This window comes from Cupressus sempervirens, chromosome 9 (assembly GCF_028749045.1).
Source record: "Cupressus sempervirens isolate cs-2001-9-10 chromosome 9, ASM2874904v1, whole genome shotgun sequence".
In the NCBI taxonomy this organism is placed as follows: Eukaryota; Viridiplantae; Streptophyta; class Pinopsida; order Cupressales; family Cupressaceae; genus Cupressus; species Cupressus sempervirens.
In genome coordinates this window covers 474,926,695-474,953,116 of record NC_143126.1, presented here as the reverse complement: position 1 = coordinate 474,953,116, position 26,422 = coordinate 474,926,695, and the positions used below count along the sequence as shown (strand labels likewise).

Below are 26,422 nucleotides of genomic sequence, written 5' to 3'. Positions count from 1 at the left end.
AACTGGTAAACCAATTTTTGGGTTTGCAAAAAGGTTGGCCAAATTGTCTTTGCTTATGTTGAGGGCCGCAACCTCATCATAATCCAAACCATCATTCAACATCTCATGCATTTGATCATGCCAATGAAGAGTGACATTTTGTTGGTTTGTAAGGGTTTCAATGTTATCCATTATGGTGTTTAACGTGGATAACATAGGAGCCAATGCATGTACATTATTATATGTTCTATGCAAACCTCTCAACTCAGTGAGATTTTCATTTATCAAATCTTCGATTTGAAGAGGGTTTTGAGGGAGTAGAGGATCGTTTGGTGGATGGTTTTGTGGGGGTACTAGATCATTTGGTGGGGGGTTAAGAGGAATATTATTCCCTACCTCAGTGTCATCATTCTAATCAGCCATTCCTACTGAATTGTAAAACATAATATATATTAAAAAAAAACCTTAATTTTAACTTTTTTTTTTTCAAAAAAACCCTAGATTCAACTAAAAAAAACAAAATCATGCTAAAATCTATTGAATTTAGATTAAAAATTAGTTTAAAAAACAAAAAAAAAACTTACCTTAATATCTAATATCTGATATCCAGTCGTGCGCTAATAGTAGCCCCTGAAATGTGAGAAATAAGGGCACGCGGGTCTGTTCTTTTTTTAAATGTATGCTACAGGTATTGAATATCCAATATTATATCAGATATCTGATCGTGCTCATATCTTATATTTTATATATAAGATATATAACATATTTTATATATATTATAATATAAAATATTATATTATGTTACTATATTATTATAATATAATATTATTATTATATTATATTATTATAATGTATTATATTATATTATATTATTATAGTTTATAATATATTATACTTTATTATTATTATATTATATTATAATATTAAATATTAGATTATATTATTATAATATAATATTATTAGTATAGTATAATATTATACGATTATAATATAATAATAATGTCATATAATTATCAGATATCTGATATTAGATCGGATATCTGATAAGGCTCACCCTTTCCTTCCAGGCTTGGTACCTAGATAGGTGAAAAAATGTCAGAGCGGATTTTGAAGCACTTTTAGACGTGTTCAAACTCTATTTTTTCACATCGCCACTTTTTGGCACACCATGATCCTACACATACCCTATTTTAATGACTTAATTTTGTGATCAATATTTGCAATATCATCCATCACAAGAAAATCATCCCTAGAAGATTCACCCTCAAATATTGTCATCTGATCATACACCATTTGCTTATGTTTTTTATACACTACATTTGTAGGCATGCCAACTAATAGCAATGACTCGAGCCATCGATGTAATTGCTTACTAATAAATGGTGCAAAGAAGGACCTTGATCCAAAAAATGCATTGTTCATTTGACCATGACAAGGTATGCCACTCTTGTTCATATGTTGAACTTGATGGTACCATATCAATACATGGTTTTCTCTATGAACCATGATTCGAGTGCTAAAATGATAGGTACAACCACATCATGTATGTTTGCAACCAGGTCTATTACCTTTGCCTAATTTGGGAACAAAGGAAGGATCAAATGGTGCTGCATCTTTTTCTTTATAGCCCTCTAGTCCAAATTTACACCAATACCTATGGAAATCATAAAGAATCTTCATAAAAATAATATGCATAATTAACAAATGATTATAGACACTCTTTACTTTAAAATTGAAAGTATAAATAATCTTAGCTAGAATATTACTCTTACATGTTGTATTCTAGATAACTATTAATCCTTTTTTTTGTATCAGAACTTTGAGAGGGCTTCCTTGAATGACTTTTGTGAAAGAATGTTAGATATGAGTCCCTTGAACATTCTCCCTCGATAAAATCTTTCAATCTATCAGCTTCAATCCAAGCTGAAAATAGTTATGAATCTTTAAGTACATATTTTTTCCATGAAAGATCCACATAAGAATATTTTCTACTACATGGGCATTGAACTGCTTCATCCATGATGCGAGACCAATCAACATCCATCTAATATAAAACAAACAAATATTAGAATCCAATTAGAAAATAACTAGACATGGTATAATACACTGGTAGAAAATCAATATACTTTTGATAACATAACTAAGCATGTAATACATATATAATACTTGGTGCAATGGTAAACATATCAACACTATCAACCACCATGGAGGTAGTGGACAAACAAAAGAAAGTATTGCACAACGAAGAGCCTCATGTTGTAACATGTAATCTAACTAATTCAAATGTAAGAACATGTCATATTTGCTAAAGAATAATTCTATATCCTTCAACCACTATAGTACCAAGTATTCTATCAAAAAATTTCAACATTCTTTAAAGCAATTTTCACTCCCTGTGATGAAAAGATGAAATGGATGACAAATTATTTTTACTTTATCTTCTTTGATTTGATATCATGCAGACCTCATGTAAACCCCACAAATTTGTAATTTTTTTACCAATGAAAAGAGCAATTTTTTATTTTCTATTTTCAGCTCTATTTTTCTAGGAATTATGCTTTTGTAGAGTGCTATACTAGAAATAACAAGCTGACTTACAAATATCTAAATTTCAATGCGCCAATTGAAAACTTACTTTGCTGATTTCAGGCATTAAACAATTCAAGGATTCTATTTGTTGGGCCTATCATATTTTAGTACAATATTCAGCATGTGAACCACATTCAACATGCATGTTTAGAGCAACTAATTCAGAGGGTAACTATTTTGTAGCACTAGGGGATGAGGGTGAAATGTGTGGTGAATCCATTTAGAAAGCCAGTGAATACCCATTGAGTAGGGGTACTGTCTTCTCAAGCTTTTTTTCTACATGTAAAGTAGTTCACAAGGGCAAAGTGTAAATTGTTTTAGGTGTAATATGGCTTCCTTGGATTCAGTTTAGGTAGTGGAGATCTTTATATTCCTTAACATTTAGTTATTGTTATGGATGGCCCACATATTTGTTTGTGTGTCCACTTGCACTATAATTTCTTTGCATGTACATTACTACACAGGCCTTGAAGACTATTCTATTTCAGTCTTTGCTGGTATCTAGGTATTAAGCCTGATACTTATCCAAATTCACGATCCTTGTCACTCTTTTGAAGTGTATCTTGCTTTAGATGAAAGTGTATATACTTAATTAATGGAGGATTCTTAAATTCATAAAGTCCTTTTAGCCACTTGATTCTTGAAGAGCATAGTACAAAGCCTTTACACTAAACTTTAGCTAGTACTCTAGGGTGTTCCAATCTACTAATTTTTTTGGGCACACACTCTCACCCTATTCCATTAGTCCAATATGATATCAATCTCATCCTAGTCCATTAGTCCATTATGATATCAGAGTCTTGCATTCAACAAGTTTGGATTTCTGATAAGCTTAATGAGATCCTTTCAACTCCACATATAGATTAGAAGACCCTGAAGGTTTTTTCCAACTCCACTAACTAACCAAATGCTCTTAATTCTTAGAACAAAAAATTCTAATTTGAATTTTATAGGCTTTTAAGTTGAATTATATAGGCTGAGACTCTCTCAGGTTGAAGTTTCTCAAAACACCATAAGTTGTGATTAGTAGAAGCACAACATAGGTTTGATTGAGAGGAAGCATCCATGGTAGACAGAAATATAGAGGCCATGGAAATAGAAACACCAATAGGCAATGGAAAGGTCTTAGAGGGTGGTGTAGAATTTGATTCAATACAGAACAGTGAATTGCGGGTGCAAGGATCTATAAAGCTACAGAAAGAATGGAACATGAGGCAGGCCTGGAATGCTTTTGTATGGCATGGAGGTTCTATTTTTGATGCCTAACTCAATGTCATTTCTACTCGGGTCCCTCATGGCTTTCCCTCATTTGCTTTAGAAACTTCTTGTACTTGTATATATAAGATGGGATAAGATAATGCTAAAGCTTTTTAGACCAAATGGTAAGCATACCTCATTAAATTGAATTTTCTTGCTTAAATGGTTGCTTCTAGGGTTGGATAGAGTACAATCAAATATGGGTATTGGGAAGGGGCTAAAATTGATATAATATGTAAACTTTTTCTTGTTGATTTAACCTATTTTGGCCTTGAAATGCCACTAGTATTAAGTTAAATTGTTTTGTAGAAACTAAGTGTTTTGACTGTATTATTACGTTGGATCAGTGATTTTGACTCTGCCATACACTTTATCTCAAATGGGTTATGGTTTGGGCTTCGAATCCCAGATTCTTTATTGTGCCTTTGGATGGGTTTGCTCTGGTTGTAATGGATGTCCTTGTTTCAACCTCCTTCTATTCAGGTCTTTACCACTCTTCATAGAAGGAACCACAACACTCTGGTAGGTTTTCTCCTATGATTCAAATTCCAAAGCCTTCGAACCAATTCCCTCAATTCTCGACGAATAATAATGAATAGAGTCTAGGAATAGTCGATCAATTCCATGATTTATTGGGCTTAAATGATGAAGTGCCATTGCCAAAGTGCAGAAACCAAAGCCAAAGGAATAATCATCAAAATTGGCATAATCATCATGGTGGTCATCTCAGTAATGATGATAGTGGAATTGTTGATGATCAATATTACACAATACAAACCGAGTGGCAGAATCAGCCATGGCAACAGACTTTTTCTCCAGCTGATGGTAATTTGGGCACTGGTTAGAATAATTTTGTGAATACTAAAAAAATTTCAAGTCCTACTTTAAATGTAAGCTACCTTCATTTATATATCTTTGTGTATAATCTTGCATATAAGAGCTAGGATTCAAACACAAAACCTCCCATTAACATGCCAGACTAAGCTGCAGCCCCTTTGTACTCCAGAGCCCCTCACAGTTTAGAATGCCCAAAATTGTATGTTATATGTGGTTTTAGATGTTAATCCACATATAAAAATGAATTTTCAGTTAAGCTTTACTGTACAGAACTTGAATTGTTGGATTCTTCCAACAATTGTGATGAGCTATTGTTTCTATCTATTGCTAGTTGCTTGATGCTGACATAAATATTATACTCCTATTGTTTCTAGTAGCCTGATGCTGACATGATTATTGTACTCATTTCCTTGTGTAGGTTTCCCATCAAGCATCAATGGAATTCCCCCTAGGATTCTTGCCCCAGCAACCACAACATTGTCAGCAGAATGTGGGCCCTATTGGAGACAACCAATCCCAACCTATAGAGGGCAACAAGAAAAGGATGAAGTGAACTCAAGAACTCCATGAGTGATTTGTGGAAGTTGTGAATTGACTAAGGGGTGCTGATAGTGAGTAGTAGTAATTCTAAGACACATTTATTGTTAGAATTTGTTTTGGTTAATTCTAAGGTGGAGTCTACACTATTGATTCTTATTTACTGAATTGTTGCAACTGGAATGTAAGAGCTACTCCAAAAGGCATTTTGAAATTTATGGATATGGAGGGTTTAACAATTTACCATGTGAAAAGCCATCTGCATGTTTGTTTGAAGTTCAGAACAATGTTTGCACTCCTATAGCTTGGCAATTGTTTGATAGATGTCCATGTTAATACTGAATTTATTAGTCTACTACTTGATTTTTGCAGAAATATTTGTTTTCCAAATTTGTTCCAAACTATGGAGAAGGTAAAGTTTCCCCCAAGTGATATATGACATTATTTGGTTTTCTCTAATAGACCATTCCTATTTTTGGAATTTAATTGATGTGATCCATCTGTATAATTTGAGATTTCTTATGAAAGTTTAGTCTACTATGCTGGTTTTATTTTGAGGGTCAACAAACAAGAATTCCAAATGTAAGAGTGCATGAAAAATTCTTAACGTCTAATGCTTTTCATAGTTTTTTTCTAAAAAATTATTATTTAGAGGCATTTAGTATTTTATGAATATGCTCTATTCCATTAATCAGTTTAACTCCCATTATTATTCTTCCACTTCTTGTCATTGTTGCTACTATTGTTGCTTGTTTTTTGTCTTGTATTTTCACCACCATGGTGGTGATTAGAAGCTGCTAGTTTATTTTCATATGTTTCTTAATGGTCATTAAGAGCTTAGTATAGCTATTGATTACAAGATCTGAGTAAAGATTCGCAACCATTAATACATTTGAAATATGTTTTCAATCATTTTTGAGAGAATTCTATCATGAAAAGGTTTGAACTATCCTCAAGGTTTGAGATTTTAATTTTTCCCTTTTGATTATCAAAGAGGTTTCAGTTCAGGATCCAATCATTTCTGAGCATTGCAATAATTTGGAATGCATAATTTGTTTGTAACTGTATAATCTTCTAAGTCATTCTTGAGAAGCTCATTATTGTGATAGTGATGGCTTCTTGCTAAGAAACAACAGTTGCAAGGGACCAACAACACTAAGATAACATGTCATCTAAAGAAGAATGCATGGCAATGAAAACAAATTGAAATACAAATAAACATATAACTAAAATTCCAGGCAAAAGCAAAAATGAGACTACAAGTGGAACAATCTCAATATTTGATGTTTATGGAATTCATTTGCAATACAAGAATTTTAAATGGACAATATGATTTAAAATTACATACCTTGAATTGCCTGGGAAAAAAATTGAACAATGCCCTTGTGAAATGAATTGAAATCATGGTAAAAGAAATAAGAAATCCAAACATGTGGTGCAGTGCATGGGACACAGAAGTGATTAAATGGTTTAATGATAGTGGGTGGAAGTAGGTGGATTAAAAATTTAATAGTCACCATAGGAGTAGTTGGATTTTACGATTTCCTTTCACTATTACAGAGTAACAGCATTACAGAGAAACTTGGAACATTATGAAGCAGATGGGGGACGGAGGTGTGGAGTGGACCCCACAGTACCAAACTAAGTGGTCAATGCTTAGTGTGCGATTTTTAAGCCGCATGGTCTCTCTATTGGCCACCCAAACAATTTTCTTCTCTAGTATATTGGCATACCAAATTCCAATATACCAGTTCTTAGTTCCATTTGGATTGAAGCAACCCAATTCAAATGTGCCATTCTTTGAAATCAATGTCTAATTTCTAGCAAGTGAGGCACCCAAGGAAAGATTATCTACGGCCTGGACTACTGTTGCACCATAACTGCTCAATTTAATAAACACAACAACTGCAAAAATAGGTCTTAACTAGGATTTTGTCCATTTCTCATCCATGAACAAATTGTGATCGATTGAATTCCCCTTTTTTGCTAAAATAGGAAGTAAAAAACAAAAGGTATTTCCAATCTCTTGGAAGACCGTAATTGGTACATGAAATGGTTGTGATTCGAGGGGATCATACAAAAAAATCATTAGAGTGATGCAATTTGATTTATTTTATCAAGAGTCAAGTTTAAGTTATCTACAAAGGAGAGGAAATTGAGAAGGCATTATAGGGGAATAACGTTAATTGTAACATTATTGATGCTATGATGCATTTTTTTATTTTTGCGAATGAAGATTATGACATTGATTTCACATTTCTTTTAGACTACATCTAAAATTGAACACAATATCAACATTTAAGACTTTTATACCAATTTCATAACAATTTATGCTACCACGTATGAATGATTATTTCAATCTAAGGCATCTAAATATTTTAGTATAAGACATTTGTCTATTAGAGTACACCAAAGTCACATGATAGATCATGAAGTCATATTTATAAAACACGGTGGTAGCTTATAATCTTGGAAGATATTAATTTTAGTATGTGGATATATCATATCACAAACCATATATACCCATCAATCCAAAAAATCTAATATGTGGACCTAACTAACATTTATTGTAGAGTTATTTTCATCGCTACCATGTAGACCAAGGCTTCAATGTTGATCTTCTCACATTGATTATAAATACAATGTTATACAAAAGAGTACTTACTCCCAGTTGAGTCACTTACTCCTAGTTGAGTCTAGCTCTATAGAGTTGTACAAAGTTGTGTATGTATGTTGTGAAGAGCTGAAACTCTATCTAAAGTTTATGTAATATAATGTGATGTTCAAGCCAATAAATATATTTTTATGTAGTAGCACATAGGGTGTCATTTTCTACTTTAGTTTTCTTTGTCTCTACTTTCTACAAATGGTATCAGAGCTAATGGGAGATGGTCTTGAAGATCCTGGGGAGGCAAATGATTCTGATGTAGTGAGAAGTGTCCAAAAACTTGAGGAAGATTTGTTGCCAATCAAAATTTAAAACTATTATGAAGATGAGATGATACAATATTGTCAATTACTTGAAAATGTAATATGGTTGAATTTTTTAGCATTCACTCTTTGTATCAAATTGATAAATGCTAGAATTCCCTAAGCATCTACATCATGACTCTATGGGAGGTGCAAAAATAAGAGTGTCTCACACCTGAACCAACAATGGACTGGTTTCCAAGAGGACCAAAGATCACGATAAGAACGTTCCATATTTAGCACGGGATTTCTTAGGTTCAATCACTAGGATTTGAAGATTGTAGATATCAAACAATTGTTAAGGAAAATATGTACAACTATTAGAATGCATGGTTAAGATTAAGGGGGGGTGTTGCAAGATATTAATTTCAACACATGGACATATCATATCACAAACCAAATCCACTGGCCAATCCAAAAAAATTGATCTATGGACCTAACTAACATTTATTGCAGACTTATCTTCATAGCTATTGTATAGAACAAGGCTTCAATGTTGATCTTCTCATATTGGTTATAAATATAATGTTATACAAAATGGTACTTACTCCCAGTTGAGACTAGCTCCATAGAGCTACAAAAAGCTATTCAAAAGAACAATTCATAATCGTGTATGTATGTTGTGAAGATCTGAAGCTCTGTCTAAAGTTTATGTAATGTAATGTGATGTTCAAGTCAATAAAATATATTTTTGCATAGTAGCAAACTGAGTTTCATTTTCTATTTTAGTTCTCTCTCTCTCTCTCTCTCTCTCTCTCTCTCTCTCTCTCTCTCTATATATATATATATATATATATATATATATATATATATATATATATGTATGTATGTATGTATGTATGTATGTATGTATGTATGTATGTATGTATGAAGCTATCCAAAACAACAATTCATAATGGTGTATGTATGTTGTGAAGACCTGAAGCTTTGTCTAAAGTTTATGTAATGTAATGTGATGTTCATGTCAACAAAATATATTTCTGTGCAATAGCAGACTAGGTTTCATTTTCTGTTTTAGTTTTCTAAGTCTCTACTTTCTATATATATATATATATATATATATATATAAGTTGAGAGATACCCTTCTCAGGCATTTATTTCATTGAGATAATTTATGAAAAATAGGAGTTTCAAGAAGGATATATCTTGTCTTCTTCTTCATATTATTATTATATAAGATAGTTGTAGTCATGATGCAAAATGAAAGATATTATTAATTTTTTTATACTTAATCTATAATGATAAAAAAAACAAAATATCAAATGTTTTATGATATATTATATATTTTTTCTATATTCACTTCAAAAGGATGTTTTAAAGCACAATAGATTAATTCAAAAAAAAAAATTGTATCTTACAAAAATGATAATCTATGTCATTAAAATATATATTTGTGTTGGATACAATTGTTAATTGTGTATTTTCTTTGATGTTACACAAATGTCATATCAGCCATCAGGCAGAGTATACCGAGCCCAGATGGTTAGCAAAGCAATTTATAGTGACTATTGAGTGTTCCTGAATGTTACACAGAAAGTTAGCTCTTACCGAGATCACTCAGGCATCAAAGAATTTTGTAGCAGAAAGTTAATGTTAACCGAGCTCCCAAGGTTAACAAAGGGAAAGTCAATGTCTACCAAACTCACTCAGTAAGTGAAGAAAAATTAAATTTTACCGAGCTCACTTGATAAGTGAAGAAAAGTTAGTTTTTACCAAGCTCACTTGGTAAGTGAAGAAAAGTTAGCTTTTACCAAGCTCACTCAGTAAGAAAAAAAAAACTAGCTTTTACTGGGATCACTCAGTAAACAAAGGAAGGTTAGTATTTATCGAGTTAACTCGGTCTCCGAAGGAAGTTGCAAAGTTTGCAGTGTTTACCAAGCTCCATTTGGTTAACACTAGGGAAACCATTCTGAGGAGTGGTCACCGAGCTGGGTCGGGCAGTGAAGAATTTTATTGTTCTAAAGAATTAAGTTTAATTGTTTTATGCAGTCGACTGATTTATGTTTTTCAGTTGTTGTAACTTGTAATTGAGCCGAGTTGACAATCTATAAGGTATATATGAAAGGTCAAGTTGTGAATTCAAAAAAAGAAGAACTATGTGGATGCATAAAAGTGCGAATAAGAAAATATATGAACGAACATTGAGGAAGGATTAGATATCCGTATGAAGCTGCAAAGTTGCATTTGATCAGTGAGGATCTAGTGAAGCAGAACAGAGATCTGTATTCAGCAAAGATAAGTTGCATATATTTCAAATCACTTTATTGTTGCTTTCTAATCATTGTAATAGTGATTCAAATCTCTTAACAGAGTTGGTTTGATAGCCATTTTGTAAATCCTCTAACAAGGTGACAATTCAGTTGAATTGTTTTAAAGACCTCTGATAAGGCCACTTCTAACAAGGTGATCAAATCCTCCAACAGGGTCACACCTAACAGTGTGTTTTGTAACCTTTAACAGGGTTGGCTCCTAATAGGGCTCACTTTAGAAGAGTGAAAATTGGTAACTAGTTACTTGGTGGTTTCTCCCAAATTGGGTTTCCACGTTAAATTTGGTGTCTTTTGTGTTCATGTTATTTCTTTATGCATGCATGTTATCACTTTAAATGCTAAATAAGTTATCAGAACATCTATCAAGTTTCAGATTTATTTGTGAGATTGTCAGCAGCTATATTTTAAGACATCTAAGGATCTGTGAATTTATTTTTGTGGTAAGTGATTCACCCCTCCCCTCTCAGTTACTCCATCTCTATTTCCAACAATTGGTATAAGAGCTTTTGGTGCTTGTAGGATAATATTTCAAGGATCTAAGCCAAATATCAGAATGTCTTACAAAAGGGAAATCCCAAGACTTAATAGAAATAACTTCTCAGCATGGCAAGGACTGATGAGACTTCACCTAGCATCCATTGGTGATACAAGACTGAAGTACCTTGATGAAAAATATGCAGAACCAACTAGTACACTATCTGTTAATGATATTGCTGAAAATAAGACTCACAATATTATGATGATAAATATAGCATCTACTCTGAGTTATGAATAATTTGATGATGTCAAGGACTGCAAATCTGCCTTTGAAATGTTAGAAAAGATGAAAGAGATCTATGGAGGAGATGATAATGTTAGAAGAGCCAAAGCAGAAAGTCTAAGAGGACAATTTGATCAAATAAGGATGAGAGAGGATGAAAACATTGTAAAATATGTTGAAAGAGTTAAAGCATGTGTCAGTGCAATCAAAGCTTCTGGAGGAGATATCAGTGAAGAGACAGTTATAAGTAAAGTTCTCAGAACTCTACTCCCCATTTATGCAATTAGAGTTTCTAAAATTTAGGAAAGACGATGTGAAGCAAATCATAAGATAAATCTAGAGGCTATAGGGTATGTGCAGGATCATGGTGTACCAAACTATGGCCTTAAGTGGTAGTGAAAAATCAGAAAATCAGGGTTATGTCAACTTGACACATAATTTTCAAGTGGTTATGGACTTTATATCAAAAAGTTGTAAGAAAATAATCTGTAGGAAATTGAATGTAGTTTCTAAACTACTAGGCCTTATCAGGAGAAAAAAATAATTGATTGGTCAAAAGTTTTAATTTTAATGCAACACTACAACAATTTCAAGGCAAAAATAAAAAGTAGGTGTATGTCTAACCACTTTAATCAAAATCAAATGATAATTTATTTTAATATAATTATATATATGAAAAGTAGACTCATGCTCGGATGTGACGCATATTTTTTGGTATTTTTATTCCAAATAAATAATTAAATATGAATTTTCTACCAAAATATTTTTGGAAAAAAAAAGTCTCGTGTTTGACCACCTTAACTAATAGAAAATTTTAACAAATTTTATTTTATTTTTCTCTTATACTAGGCGAAGCATAGAATGTGACGCAACTTTAGATTTAAAAAATGTTATACCATTTGAAAATTATAGTTGTTTTTCAATTAGTATGTCAATCAACACTTTACAATAATCTTCATTGATAATTAACTGAAAAATACTTATCGATCTCAGAATTTGACAAAAATTATACTGATGGAATCCCGAGAGTGATATTAAAAACTCTTTTTTTAAAATTCAATTTCAATGAAAATAACATTGTCAGACGACTACTCGAAGTCTAAGTATCACTAAAACCCTCTTCAAACACGTCTTTTAGGTTGACCGGATAGGCTGGGTATTTACCAAGCCTAATCGGATATCGGATTTGAAATCGGATATCCAATATGGCCAAGTGGATTTTGGTGGGAAATTTGAAATCCCAACCTATTTTGGAGGGAAAACAAGATTTAAGACTTATAGCTTATGATTTATAAATTATTTTTGTTATATTACTATGTAAATATGTATTATAATATATTATATATAATAATATATTATGTTATTCTCATTATAATCTATAAATATAATTTATATTATTATTTTTACTAAATATAATAATGTAATATATATAAGTATGTTATTAATTTATATATAATAACATAATATTTTTATTAAATATAATAAAGTAATATATATATTATAACGTAATATTTTTATTAAATATAATAAAGTTATATATATATATGTTATTAATATATATAATAACATAATATATATTATAACATAATGTTTTATAGTTTATGATTTATAAATTATTTTTGTTATATTACTATGTAAATATGTATTATAATATATATTATATATAAAATAACGTAATATAAAGATATAACATATAATATATTAATATATAATAATATATTATGTTATTCTCATTATAATCTATAAATATAATTTTTATTATTATTATTATTTTTACTATATATATATATATAACGTAATATTTTTATTAAATATAATAACCACATATATATATATGATATTAATATATTAATATGTATGTTATTAATATATATATGTATATTATTTTAATATATATGAGTCAAAGTGGGTCATAGCTCCCTTCGACCCATTACATAACAACATATGTCCCTAAGGGTCCTAGGACCCTTAGTGACATATTAGAATTGTTCTTATGGGTCGAAGGAGGTCATAGGTTAACTTATGACCTTCTTCGATGCATTACATGACGCCATATGTCCCTAGGGGTCCTAGGACTCCTAAGGACATATTAGAATCATTCTTATGGGTCAAAGGGGATCATAGGTCAACCTATGACCCCATTCAACCCATTAAATGATGACATATGTCCCTAGGGGTCTAGGACCCATAAGGACATATTAGAATCATTCTTATGGGTCAAAGGGGGTTATAGGTTGACCTATGACCCCCTTTGACCCATTACATGACGAAATATGTCCCTAGGGGTCCTACCACCCTTAGGAACATATTAGAATCATTCATATGGGTCGAAGGTTCTCATAGGTTGACTTATGATCCCCTTTGATCCATTACATAATGACATATGTCCCTAGAGGTCCTAGGACCCATAGGAACATATTAGAATCATTCTTATGGGTTGAACGGGGTCATAGGTTGACCTATGACAACCTATGACCCCCTTCGACACATTACATAATGACATATGTCCCTAGGGGTCCCAAGACCCCTATGGACATATTAGAATCATTCATATGGGTGAAAGGGGGTCATAGGTTGACCTCTGACACCCTTCAAACCATTACATGAAGACATTTCTCCCTAGGGGTCCTAGGACCCCTAAAGACATATTAGAATCATTCATCTAAGTCAAAGGGGGTCATAGGATGACCTAGGACCCCCTTCGACCCATTAAATGATGACATATGTCCCTAGGGTTCCTAAGACCTATAGGGACATATTAAAATTGTTCATATGGATCAAAGGAGATCATAGGTTGACCTATGAACCCCTACGACCCATTAAATGGCAACATATGTCCTTAGGGGTCTTAGGACCCCTAGGGACATATTAGAATTATTCATATGGATTAAATTGTTGGCATTATGATACATTTTTGTCATTAGTTACAACACTTATTGGATTCTGAATGCTTACGGAGCTCTCACCGGACATTCCTTTGTAAGCCAAGCTTTACCTAGTTCTCAGTGTTTACCGAGTGATCGAGGTGAACAAAGAAGTCAGTGTTTACCGAGTGATCGAGGTGAACAAAGCAGCCAGTGTTTACCAAGTGTTCGAGGTAAAGAAAGGAATCAGTTTTGACCGAGTGAAGATGTACTTAGTATTGACCGAGAACTTTGTGATAACTGAGCTCCTAAGGTTATCAAGGAAATTAATTTTACCGAGCTCAGACGGTTATCAAGGAAACTAACTATCACTGAGTCACAAGGTTCTATCGAGTGTTTTCTTTGATCACCGAGCTACAGTTCAGATAGAAGTTTTCACCGAGTGACATCTCTTCTACCGAGTCTCCAGTGGTTACCGAGTTCAGAACTACTTGAAGTGTTTAGTATGGACCGTGCCTTCACTTCTATCGAGTGCATGACGATGCCGAGTAACGCAGTGGACACCGAGTATCAGAAGGACACCGAGTCAGTTCAGTGAACCCGAGTTTTTACCTTGGGCCGACTTTGTATAGAGATTTGCACTTGTTGTTTTGGCCGACCTTGCATGTATTGTTTATTTGGATGGTATATATATGCAATGTATTGTATCATTCAAATGAATATAGTAATGGTAATGAATGAAAATGCGAAAGTGTGAAAGAAATACATGTGTGCAAAAGTATGTGTGTTGAGTTGTGAAGGTATTCAGCAAGGTCAAGTTCTAGAGCAGAAAAGTTTTATCTATCACATCAAGGTGAATCAGAGCATAGCGGATCTTATCAGCAATCAGTTGTAATCAGATCCACTGTTTCATTCTAACAGGTGAATCAGTTTTTGTAAATCCTTTAACAAGGTAGACTTAACAGTCTTTTGTAAATATCCTAACAGAGTGCATACTTTATTATATGTTTGTAAATCCTCTAACAAGGTGGATCTAGCAATCCTTTGTGCTCCTAACAGGGTAGGTCACCAGAAGTGGTCATTGTAAGCCTTAACCGGCCAACTTCATACTGCAGTAACGAAGCTTCGTGGGTTTCATCCCCACCCCAGTTTTACTTTCTATTTGGAAGGTTTCTGGGTCACCAAATCTGTGTGTTCAAGTGTTGCAAATGATTTTGTTTCATGCTTACAGTAGGTTACTTAGATGAATGGTGAATATATCAGTATGCAGTTTTATTGTTTGAAATTTTAAAAGTTACTGATTCACCCCTCCCCTCTCAGTAACTTGTCATATCTTGAATATTTCCAACATAAATAGGGTCATAGGTTGAACTATGACCCCCTTCAACCTATTTAATGATGACATATGTCCCTCGGGGTCCTAGGATGCCTAGGGACATATTACAATTGTTCATATGGGACAAAGGGAGTCATAGGTTGACCCATGACCCCCTTTGACCCATTACATGATGACATATGTCGTGAGGACCCCTAGGAACATATGAGAATCATTCTTATGGGTCAAAGGGGGTCATAGGTTGACCTATGGCCCTCTTCGACACATTACATAATGACATATGTCTCTAGGGGTCCGAGGTCCCCTATGGACATATTAGAATGCTTCTTATGGGTCAAAGGGGTTGATAGGTTGACCTATGACCTGCTTCAAACCATTACATGATGACATATGTCCCTAAGGGTCTTCGGAACCCTAGGGACATATTAGAATCATTCTTATAGGTCTAAGGGGGTCATAGGTTGACCTATGACCCGTTTTGACCCATTACATTGTGACATATTTCCCCAGGAGTCATACGAACCCTTAGGGACATATTAGAATGCTTCTTATGGGTCGAAGGGGGTGATAGGTTGACCTATGACTCCCTTCGATACATTACATGACGACGTATGTCCAAATGGGTACTAGGACTCCTAGAGACATATTAGAATCATTGTTATGGGTCAAAAGGGGTCATAGATTGACCTATGATCCCCTTCGACCCATTAAATGATGACATATGTCCCTAGGGTTCCTAGGACCCCTAAGGACATATTAGAGTCATTCATATTGGTTAAAGGGCATCATAGGTTGACCTATGACACCATTTGACCCATTACATGACGACATATGTCTGTATGGGTCCTAGCACCCCTAGGGACATATTAGAATCATTCATATGAATCGAAGGGGGTCATAGGTTGACTTATGATCCCTTTCGACCCATTACATAATGACATATGTCCCTAGAGGTCCTAGGACCCTTAGGGACATATTAGAATCATTATTATGGGTCAAAGGTGGTCAGAGGTTGACCTATGACCCGCTTCAACACATTACATGATGACATATGTCCCTAGGGGTCCTCGAAACCCTAGAGACATATTAGAATCGTTCTTATGGGTCAAAAGGTGTCATAGGTTGACAATTGACCCACTTCGACACATTACATGATGACATATGTCCCTAGGGGTCCTAGGACCCCTAGGAAGATATAAGAATGCATCATATGGATTAAAGGGTGTCATAGGTTTACTTATGATGCCCTTTGACCCATTAAATGATGACATATGTACCTAGGGGTCTTAGGACACCTAGGGACATATTGCAATGATTTTTATAAGTCAAAGGGGGTCATAGGTTGACCAATCATCCCCTTCAACCCATTAAATGATGACATATGTTCCCCAAGGTCATAAGACCCCTAAGGACATATTAGAATCGTTCTTATGGGTCAAAGGGGGTCATAGGTTCACCTATGACCCCCTTCGACCAATTATATGATCACATATGTCCCTAGGGGTCCTAGGAACCCTAGGGACATATTAGAATCATTCTTATGGGTTACAGGAGCTCATAGTTTGACCTATGACCCCCTTTGATCTATTAGATGATGACATATGTGTCATGTCCCCTTTTTAAATAATTAAAAAATAATAAACTTTGTTAAGGCAGGTAGGCTCCAAAAAGGTGAAGTTTCGGCAAAAGGGGCTAATCTTTGGAAACCAATGGACTAATAAATAAAAATTATTATTAAATTATATTTTATTAACCCCTCTTGGATGTGAGTTAGGGTTATGCCCTCTTTTAAGGGGTTTGGAGGCATGTTGGGCTCATTCCAGAACTTGATTTTTGCTCATTCTTTGTTATTCTTCAGAGGCTGCCAAACCTATGGAGAAGGAGACCCAAGAACGGGAGTTTGCAGGTTTCTAGGGAGACCCAAGAATGGGAGTTTACAGGTTTCTAGTAAGGCTAAGGATGGGAGTTTGAATCCATTCCATGTGCATGCTCATACAGAGTTTGCCTTTGTGTTGAACAGTGCAGATTTGTGGGTTTTCGGGTGTGTTTTTGGTATGAGTTTGGTGTTTCCAGTTGAGTATTTCATATCAGTTTGGGTTTCTGCTGTGTTTTAGACTTTAAGGTGTTAAAATAGAGTTGAATATATGTATTGGGACATGATTAAACTTTTGAGATAGATTATTAGTGTTTTTGTGGTGTTTCCGGGCATTTTTGTGTTAATTTTGGGAGCCCGATGAGCATAGTTTCTGTCCTACATTTGTGAATTTTTTTGTAAAGGCTATACGAATCTAGAAATGTCATTTTTTTAGGCTGTTATGCTGCTGAAATTTTTGTAAAAATGTCCATTTTCAGATTTATTAAAAATTTGTGAAGTTGTGAAGCTTTTGGCACTATTTTCAGCATACCCGATTTGGGGTTTCTGGAGAAATTTGGTGGATCTTTGATATTAGTTGTTTGATCTTGAAAATCTGATTAGAGGTGTGAAATATCATACAAAAATAGTAAAGGGACATTTGAGTGGTATCAGAGCCATGATCTTGCCAGCCTGAGGGTTTGTAGAAGTTTGCATGTCAGTCTTAACAACTAGCCAGATCTTGCATGTAAGTTTTGACAACTACCCAGATCTTGCATGTTAGTTTTGACAACTACCCAGATCTTGCATGTCATATTCTATGGTTGCATTTTTCTTCTAATTAGTTTCATGTCAAAATTTATGGTCGCATGCAACTAAGTGAAAGAGAAAAAAAATATTTGCAGTGAGAAAAGAATAAAAAAAATTTGATCAAACCTCTAGTTGAAAGTAAAAGTACAAAATCCAAGGAAGGGAAAAGTATTGCTGATCCAGATGAGATGGCAAAGAAATTTTTCCAAGAGATCCAAAATACTCAGAAACAAATAGTGGATAGTTTGGCAGAAACTAGAGAGGCTTTGCGAATATTGATAGAAAAACTACAAGGAGTTGCATCTATTAATGAGAAAGGGAGCACTTTAGAGGAGCCAAGAAATCTTAAATCCACACCATCTAAATCAACCAAAACTATTTTCTTGCCTATAGATGAGCCACCAGTACCAAATCCAGCTATTAATCCCGTGGAAGAGGTTACAGGTAACTTGATTGCATTAAGAGCTACTTATAATGGCTTAGATGATGACTTTTGTAGTTCGGTTCCTTTTAGAGAATATGTGGATATGATGAAAAGTTTGATGCCCAAGAAAGAGAATAAGAGGGAGCATGACATAAGTGGAAGAGAGCTCAAAAATAAAATAAGCAAGCTTACAGCACCTACTTTTGATGGAACAAACAAAATTTCAGCTAGAGCATGGCTACAAAATTTATAGACTTTCTTCACACTTAACCCCATGAAGGAGAGTGATGTTGTTCAATTTGCAAGTCTACACTTGGAAGATGCAACCTATGATTGGTGGTATCATGGAATGACTACTCAAGGTCATGATCAGGTAACTACATTTGATGATTTCAGTCAAAGAGTGATAGATATATTTGACCTCAAGGATGATGAAGAGTACTTTAAAGAATTGTCAAAGTTGAAGCAAACCAAATCAGTTAATGAGTATTTAGAAGAGTTTCAAAAAGTGGCTGTTATGGTACCTGATATGAGTGAAAAGAGGATTGCTTATCTTTTTCTTGATGGTTTAGAAGATTTTGTTAAGGGTTTGGTTAAGGCTTTCTCACCCTCAACCTTACAAGAAGCTATCAAAAGAAGCTTGCAACTTGAAACTTGCGTGCCTATGAAATCAATCACTAATAAAAAACCCCCAAATATTTGGCAACATAAGGGAAATTTTCAGAAAAAGACTTTCTCAACACTACCACCAAAAGATGTGATAAATGTGGCAAAAAAGAAGGTAGATGAAGAGACTAGGAGTGAATTACGAAGGAAAAAGCTTTGTTTTACTTGTAGAGAACCATGGGCTCCAGGACACAGATGTTTGGGGAAAGGTCAAGTGGACTATATTGAAGTTGCATTAGAATCTGATTCAGATGAGCATGAGGAATTTCATGATACTAAGGAGGAGGTAGAAGAAGAGAAAGAAAAAGAAATCAGCAAGGATGGCACTTTAGCAGCATTATCGGGAGTCCCAAGATACCATCCCTTTCAAATTTGAGGGGTACTAGAAGGGAAAAGGTTGACAGTTCTTCTTGATAGTGGGGCAACTCACAATTTTATTGATGAGGGATTTGTCATGAAAAGAGGGCTTGAAGCAGAAGATTTTGAGGGATTCAATGTTACGGTAGCTGATGGATTCACTATGCCTTGCACACGGGTGGTGAAACAACTCAAGATGACCTTAGGAGATTATGAGTTATGTGATGACTTCTATATGGTTGGTATTGGGGAGACAGATCTTGTATTGGGTGTTCAATGGTTGCACTCTATCGGAGGCTATTACATGAACCATCAAACTATGGAGTTTAAATTTCATTCCAATGGGAAAGAAGTCATATTGAGAGGTTTATCGAATGGAGCACCTAAGGCGATCTCTGCAAAGAGGATGGAGAGGACTTTTCGAAGAGGAAAAGTAACATGGGCAGTAGGAGTCATAATCCAACCAACAAGCTCTCCAAAGAATCAAGGTAATTTCCATTTTCAAATTCAAAATATTCTTGATAAGCATAGTATAGTGTTCAATGATTTGCCTCCAGGATTACCACCAGATAGAGCTTTTGAGCATGTTATAGAGTTAGAACAGGGTGCCAAACCAGTTATAACAACCCCATACCGCCATCCAAGAGGTTATAAGGAAGAAATTGAAAAAACTATTAAAGAACTCCTGGACATGGGATTCCTAAGGCCTAGCTCTAGTCCATTTGCATCATCTATGGTACTTGTCAAGAAAAAGGATGGTACAATGAGAATGTGTATAGACTACAGGGCTCTAAACAAGAAGACCATAAAAAATAGGTATCCTATACCATGCATAGATGAACTCATTGATGAGTTACATGGTGTTGTATACTTCTCAAAAATTGACTTAAGATCAGGGTACCATCAAATCCGAATGAGGAGTGAAGATGTGGAAAAGACTACTTTCAGATGTCACTATGGGCACTTTGAATTTTTTGTTATGCCATTTGGACTCACTAATGCACCTGGAACATTCCAATCTTGTATGAATAAAGTATTCAGCCAGCATCTTCGAAAATTTGTTTTGGTATTTTTTGATGATATCTTGATATACAGTAAAACATGGGAAGAGCATCTAAAGCACATAGACACTATTTTGGAAATCTTGGAGCAGCAATCCTTCTATGCTAAGCTATCTAAATGTGAGTATGGTTTGACAGAGATCCTATATTTGGGACATATTATAGGTTCTAAAGGAGTACAGGTTGATCAACAAAAAATCCAGGCAATTTTGGATTGGCCTCCACCCACTAATCTTACACAGTTGAGAGGTTTCTTCAGTTTGTGTAGCTACTATAGGAGATTTGCTAAGGGATTTTCTCAGCTTGCTGCCCCCTTGACTGATTTGACAAAGAAAGGAGCTTTTGTTTGGACAGAAGAGGCACAAAAAACATTTGATAAGCTTAAGGAGGTAATGAGTTCATGCCTTGTGCTTGCAATTCCAGATTTCTCTTTACCTTTTGTTGTTGAATGTGATGCTTCTAGAGAAGGTATAGGGGATTTCCTAACTCAAAGGGGACATCCAATAGCATTTGAGAGTAGAAAATTAAATCAATCAGAGAAAGGTTACTCCATCTATGATAAGGAAATGTTGGCAATCATGCATGCACTTCATAAGTTTAGACAATACTTGGTATGTGGGAGATTCATTGTAAAGATAGACCATAATAGCCTCAGGTTCTTCTTGAACCAAAGGGATTTGAATGATCGTCAAAAAAAATGGGTAAGAAAATTACAAGCTTATGATTTTGATATTGAATACATGAAAGGAAAAAATAATGTGGTTGCTGATGCTCTCTCAAGAAAGCCCACTCTGTGTTCCTTATCATCTATCTCTGTTGATTGGAAAGTCTCCATAATTTTAGAGTATGCTAAAGATTCCTTTGCCACAAAGATTTTGGATAAGTTAGTGGATGATAATAGGTACAAGGTTGCTGATGAATTGATTTATTACAAGAACAGGATCTTCCTAGTGTCAGGGTCAAAATCTAAGGAGAGGATATTGAGGGCCTTTCATGACACACATTTGGCTGGTCATCAGGGATACTTCAAGACATACAGGCAAATTCAAGAGCAGTTTTCATGGAAGGGTATGAAGGAGGATGTCCATAAACACATTAAGGAATGTATGGTATGCCAACAAAGCAAGAGTGAGCAAAATTTTCCTGTAGGGTTGTTGCAGCCACTTCCTATTCCCAAACAAAAATGGGAAAGTATTTCCATGGACTTCATCAATGGGTTGCCCAAGGTTCAAGTTAAGGATTGCATATATGTGGTGGTAGATAGACTAACTAAGTATGCACATTTCTTTCCTATCACATCTGATTTCAAGGCATCACAAGTGGCCAAATTGTTCTTCAAGGAAATGTTTAGATTACATAATTTGCCTAGAAACATTGTTAGTGACCGGGACAGTAGATTCCTCATCTCTTTTTGGAAGGAGCTCTTTCATTTGGCAGGAACTGAACTCACTCCTAGTACTATCTATCACCCTCAAACACATGGACAAACAGAGATAGTTAATAAATGGATAAAGGGATATTTGAGGAACTATGTTTCAAATCAACAACATGCTTGGGTGAAATGGTTACACCTAGGGGAGTATTGTTACAATACATCTCATCACATGTCTATTGGTATGCCTCCTTTTCATTCTCTTTATGGTTATGATGCCCTTTCCTTTGTTGATCTAATAATTTCCGATAGTAGAGTACCCGCAACAAGTGATTTCGTCAAGTAAAGCCAAGACATAATAAGGTCCCTCAAGGATAACCTACAACATGCACAGAACCAACAAAAGATATATGCTAACAGGAAAAGGATTGAAAGATCTTTTGAGGTAGTAGATTTGGTATTTGTTAGGTTGCAACCTTATAAGCAAAGCACCTTGAAGAGGAGTGGGGCAGAGAAATTCAATCCAAGGTTCTATGGGCCTTATAAAATCATTAAGAAGGTAGGAGAGGTAGCTTATGAATTGGAGCTCCCACCAAACAACAAAATACATAATATTTTCCATGTTTCTTACCTAAAGAAGGTTCTAGGACAGCAAACCATAGTATCTACAGAATTACCACCTCTTGATGATGAAGGTAAATTAGTTTTGATACTAGAAGAGATTTTGGATACAAGAGAGAAAAGATTGAGAAACAGGAGCGTCATAGAGCATTTGGTCAAATGGAAAGGATTACCCCTAGAGGATGCAACATGGGAGGGAGCACATACTCTTGAGAATTCCAACCTTCATTGCTTGAGGACAAGCAATATTTGGGAGGGGATGATTTTTCATGTCCCCTTTTCAAATAATTAAAAAATAATAAACTTTGTTAAGGTAGGCAGGCTCCAAAAAGGTGAAGTTTCGGCAAAAGAGGCTAATCTTTGGAAACCAATGGACTACTAAATAAAAATTATTATTAAATTATATTTTATTAACCCCTCTTGGATTTGAGTTAGGGTTACGCCCTCTTTTAAGGGGTTTGGAGGCATTTTGGGCTCATTCCAGAACTTGATTTTTGCTCATTCTTTGTTATTCTTCAGAGGCTGCCAAACCTGTGGAGAAGGAGACCCAAGAACTGGAGTTTGTAGGTTTCTAGGGAGACCTAAGAATAGGAGTTTGCAAGTTTTCAGGAAGGCTAAGGATGGGAGTTTGAATCCATTCCATGTGCATGCTCATACAGAGTTTTCGTTTGTGCTGAACAGTGCAGATTTGTGGGTTTTCGGGTGTGTTTTTTGTATGAGTTTGGTGTTTCTAGTTGAGTATTTCATATCAGTTTGCGTTGCTACTGTGTTTCAGACTTTAAGGTGTTAAAATGGAGTTGAATATATTTATTGGGATTTGATTAAACTTTTGAGATAGATTATTAGTGTTTTTGTGGTGTTTCTGGGCTTTTTTGTGTTAATTTTGGGAGCCCGATGAGCATAGCTTTTGTCCTACATTTGTGAACTGTTGTGTAAAGGCTATATAGATCTGGAAATGTCATTTTTTTAGGCTATTATGTTGCTAAAATTTTTGTAAAAATTTTCATTTTCAGATTTATTAAAAATTTGTGAAGTTGTGAAGCTTTTGGCACTATTTTCAGCATACCCGATTTGGGGTTTCTGGAGAAATTTGGTGGATCTTTGATATTAGTTGTTTGATCTTGAAAATATGATTAGAGGTGTGAAATATCATGCAAAACTAGTAAAGGGACATTTCAATATGTCCCTTGGGGTCCTAGGACCCTTAGGGACATATTAGAATTGTTCTAATGGGTCAAAGGGGGTCATAGGTTGACTTATGACCCTCTTCGACACATTACATGACTACATATGTCCCTAGGGGTCCTAGAACACCTAGGGACATATTAGAATGTTTCATATGAGTCAAAGGGTGTCATAAGTTGACCTATGACCTCCTTCGACCTCTTAAATGATGACATATATAGCTAGGGGTCCTAGGACCCCTAGGGACATATTAGAATCGTTCATGTGGGACAAAAGTATTCATAGGTTGACCTATCACCCCTTCGACCAATTACATGACGAAATATGTCCCAAGGGTTCTTAGGACCCCTAAGGACATATTAGAATCATTCTTATGGGTCTAAATGGGTCGTAGGTTGACCTATGACCCCCTTTGACCCATTACATGACAACATATATCTCTAAGGGGTCCTAGGAACCCTAGACACATATTAGAATCGTTCTTATGGGTCAAAGGGGGTGATAGGTCACCTTATGACCCCTATGATCCTTTTTGACCTATTAAAAGGATTCTAATATGTCCCTTGGTGTCTTAGGACCCTTAGGGACATATGTCATCATTTAATGGGTCGAAGAGGATCATAGGTCAACTTATGACCCTCTTTGACCCATAAGAATGATTCTAATATGTCCCTAGGGGTCTTAGGACCGCTAGGGATATATGTCATCATTTAATGGGTTGAAGGGGGTCATAGGTCAACCTACGACTCCCTTTGACACATAAGAAAGATTCTAATATGTCTCTAGGGGTCCTAGGACACCTAGGCATATATGTCATCATTTTATGTGTCAAATGGGGTCATACATCACCGTATAACCCCCTTTGACCCATAAGAATGATTCTAATATGTCTCTAGTGGTCCTAGGACCCTTAGGGACATATATCATCATGTAATAGGTCGAAGGGGGTCATAGGTCAACCTATGAGCCCCTTTGACCCATAAGAATGATTCTAATATGTCCATAGGGGTCCTAGGACCCCTAGGGATATATGTCGTCATTTAATGGGTCGAAAGGGGTCATTGGTCAACCTATGACACCCTTTGACCCATATGAAGCATTATAATATGTATGTCATCATTTAATGAGTCGAAGGGGGTCATAGGTCAGCCTATGAACCCTTTTGACCCATATAAAGCATTTTAATATGTCCGTAGGGGTCCTAGGATCCCTAAGAACATATGTCATCATGTAATGGTTCAACCTATGACCCCCTTTGACCCATAAGAGTAATTCTAATATGTCCCTAGGGGTCCTTGGACCCCTAGGGACATATCTTGTCATTTAATGGGTAAAAGGGGGTCATAGGTCATCATATGACCCCGTTTGACCCATATAAAGCATTCTAATATGTCTCTGCGGGTCCTAGGACCCCTAGGGACATATGTCATCATGTAATGTATCGAAGGTGGTCATAAGTCAACCTATGACTCCCTTTGACCCATACGAACAATTCTAATATGTCCCTAGGAGTTCTAAGACCCCTAAGAACATATGTCATCATTTAATAAGTCGAAGCGGGTCATAGTTCAACCTATAACCCCCTTTGATTTATATAAACGATTCTAATATGTCCCTATGGGTCCTAGGACCTCTTGGGACATATATCATCATATAATGCATCAAAGGGGGTCATAGGTCAACCTATGACCCCCTTAGACCCATATGAAAGATTCTAATATGTCCCTAGGGGTCCTAGGACCCCTAGGGACATATGTCATCATGTAATGGGTCATGAACAATTTTAAGACATTCTTAGTGGTCCTAGGACCCCTAGGGAAATATGTCATTATGTCATTGGTCAAAGGGGGTCATAGCTCAACTTATGACCCCCTTTGATCCATAAGATTCTAAAATGTGCCTAGGGATCCTAGGATGCCTAGGGACATATGTCATGATTTAATGGGTTGAAGGGGGTCATAGGTCAACCTCTAACCTCCTTTGACCCATATGAATGAATCTAATATGTTCCTAGGGGTCCTAGGACCCCTAGGGACATATGTCATCATGTAATATGTCGAAGTGGGTTAGAGATTAACCTGTGACCCCCTTTGAGCCATAAAAATGATTCTAATATGTCCCTAAGGGTCCTAGGACCCCTAGAGAGATATGTCATCATTTGATGGCTTGAAATGGGTCATATGTCAACCTATGACCCACTTTGACCCATCTGAAGTTTTCTAATATGTCCCTAGGGGTCCTAGGACCCCTGTGGACATATGTCGTTAGGTAATGGGTCGAAGGGGGTCATAGGGTATGACCCCCTTTGATCGATTTGAAGGATTCTAATATGTCCCTAAGGGTCTTAGGACCCCTAGGGACATATTTCATCATGTAATGGGTCCAAGGGGGTTATAGGTAAACCAATGACCCACTTTGACCCATAGGAACAATTTTAATATGTTCTTAGGGGTCGTAGCACCCCTAGGGACAAATGTCATCATTTAATGGGTTGAAGGGGGTCATAGGTCAACCTATGACCCCCGTGGATCCATAAGAACAATTCTAATATGTCCCTAGGGGTCCTAAGACTAGTAGGGACATATGTCATCATTGAATGTTTTAAAGGGGGTCATTGGTAAAACTATGACCTGTTTTGACCCATATAAATGATTCTAATATGTCCCTAGGGATCC

General features: G+C 35.4%; 1 pseudogene; it reads left to right on the top strand.

The window, feature by feature from the left end:
• The first annotated feature begins 4,211 nt into the window (after positions 1 to 4,211).
• Positions 4,212 to 26,422, top strand: part of LOC149539383 (uncharacterized) — a 117,498-nt pseudogene continuing 95,287 nt past the window's right edge.